The sequence below is a fragment of the Arachis ipaensis genome, chromosome B9, assembly GCF_059453495.1.
Source record: "Arachis ipaensis isolate K30076 ecotype BB chromosome B9, ASM5945349v1, whole genome shotgun sequence".
In the NCBI taxonomy this organism is placed as follows: domain Eukaryota; kingdom Viridiplantae; phylum Streptophyta; class Magnoliopsida; order Fabales; family Fabaceae; genus Arachis; species Arachis ipaensis.
The window spans coordinates 46,519,553-46,521,918 of NC_142444.1; the positions used below are offsets into that span (position 1 = coordinate 46,519,553).

General features: G+C 31.7%; 1 non-coding gene across 1 annotated transcript; it reads left to right on the forward strand.

Annotated features, from left to right (window-relative positions):
* The first annotated feature begins 450 nt into the window (after window positions 1–450).
* Window positions 451–558, forward strand: LOC148544532 (small nucleolar RNA R71). Its single transcript, XR_015901003.1, has one exon. It is a non-coding gene; the product is annotated as a small nucleolar RNA R71 (small nucleolar RNA).
* The last annotated feature ends 1,808 nt before the right edge of the window (window positions 559–2,366 follow it).

Genomic DNA, 2,366 nt, shown 5'->3' on the forward strand with positions numbered 1-2,366 from the left:
CTTCCATGAGAAATTTGGATGATTTCTCCATGATGAGTCATAGGTGTTTCCATAAGGTTCACCTAAGTAATTCACCTCTGCTATTGCAGGGTTCTCAGGATCATAAGCTTCTTCTTCATAAGAAGCCTCTTGAGTACTGTTGGATGCAGCTTGCATTCCATGCAGACTCTGAGAGATCATATTGACTTGCTGAGTCAATATTTTGTTCTGAGCCAATATGGCATTCAGAGTATCAACTTCAAGAACTCCCTTCTTCATAGGCGTCCCATTACTCACAGGATTCCTTTCAGAAGTGTACATGAACTGGTCATTAGCAACCATGTCAATGAGTTCTTGAGCTTCTGCAGGTGTTTTCTTTAGGTGAATGGATCCACCTGCAGAAGTGTCCAGTGACATTTTTGATAGCTCAGATAAACCATCATAGAATATATCCAGGATGGTCCATTCTGAAAGCATGTCAGAAGGACACTTTTTGGTCAACTGTTTGTATCTTTCCCAAGCTTCATAGAGGGATTCACCTTCTTTCTGTCTGAAGGTTTGAACATTAGCTCTAAGCTTGCTCAGTTTTTGAGGAGGAAAGTACTTGGCTAAGAAAGCCGTGACCAGCTTATCCCAAGAGTTCAGGCTGTCTTTGGGTTGAGAATCCAACCATAATCTAGCTCTGTCTCTTACAGCAAAAGGGAAAAGCATGAGCCTGTAGACTTCAGGATCTACTCCATTAGTCTTAACAGTATCACATATCTGCAAGAACTCAGTTAAGAACTGAAAAGAATCTTCAGATGGAAGTCCATGAAACTTGCAGTTCTGCTGCATCAGAGAAACTAATTGAGGTTTCAGCTCAAAGTTGTTTGCTCCAATGGCAGGAATGGAGATGCTTCTTCCATGTAAATTGGAATTAGGTGCAGTAAAGTCACCAAGCATCTTCCTTACATTATTATTATTTTCGGCTGCCATCTCCTCTTCCTGTTCGAAAATTTCTGAAAGGTTATTTCTGGATTGTTGTAATTTAGCTTCTTTTAATTTTCTCTTCAGAGTCCTTTCAGGTTCCGGATCTGCTTCAACAAGAATATTCTTATCTTGCTCCTGCTCATATGACAAAGAAGAGGGCACAGAAAAATAATAATAATAATAGAGATCCTTTATACCATAGTATAGGGATCCCTGTGTGAGTAGAAGAAGAGGGGGAGACAAAGAATGTAATATAATGGAAGAAACACAACTGTGAGGATGGCAGAGATGTGAGATGAGATGTTAGTAGATGAATAAATAAATAGAATAAGATGAGAGAGAAGGAATTTTCGAAAATAATTTTTGAAAAAGAGTTAGTGATTTTTGAAAATAGTTTTTGAAAAATGTTAGTAATTTTCGAAAATTAAGATTTAAAAATTAAAAATTAAAATAATTAATAAATTAAAAAGAAATTTTGAAAAAGGGGGAAGATATTTTCGAAAATGAGAGAGAGAGAGTTAGTTAGGTAGTTTTGAAAAAGTTAAGAAACAAACAAAAAGTTAGTTAGTTAGTTGAAACAAATTTTGAAAGCCAATTTTGAAAAGATAAGAAGTTAGGAAATTAGAGAAGATATTTTGAAATCAAATTTTTGAAAAAGATAAGAAGATATTTTTTGAAAAGATATGATAGAAATTAGTTTTTGAAAAAGATTTGATTTTTAAAATCTCAATTAATGACTTGATTCACAAGAAATCACAAGATATGATTCTAGAACTTAAAGTTTGAATCTTTCTTAACAAGCAAGTAACAAACTTGAAATTTTTGAATCAAAACATTAATTGATTAAGTTATTTTCGAAAATTTGATATAAAAATAAGAAAAAGATTTTTGAAAAATATTTTTGGAATTTTCGAAAATAACTAAGAAATTTGAAAAAGATTTGATTTTTGAAAAAGATTTTGAAAAAGATAAGATTTTCAAATTGAAAATTTGATTTGACTCATAAGAAACAACTTGATTTTAAAAAATTTTTGAAAAAGTCAATCCAAATTTTCGAATTTGAAGAGAGAAAAAGGGAAAGATATTTTTTTTTATTTTTTTTTAAATTTTTATGATGAGAGAGAAAAACAAGAAAAATGATGCAATGCATGAAATTTTTAGATCAAAACAATGAATGCATGCAAGAATGCTATGAATGTCAAGATGAACATCAAGAACATATTTTTGAAAAAATTTTGATGCAAAGAAAACATGTAAGACACCAAACTTAGAAATCTTTCATGTTTAGACTCTAACAAATGAAAAATGCACATGAAAAACAACTAAAGATGCAAAACAAGAAAACATCAAGATCAAACAAGAAAACTTACCAAGAACAACTTGAAGATCATGAAGAACACTATGAATGCATGAAATTT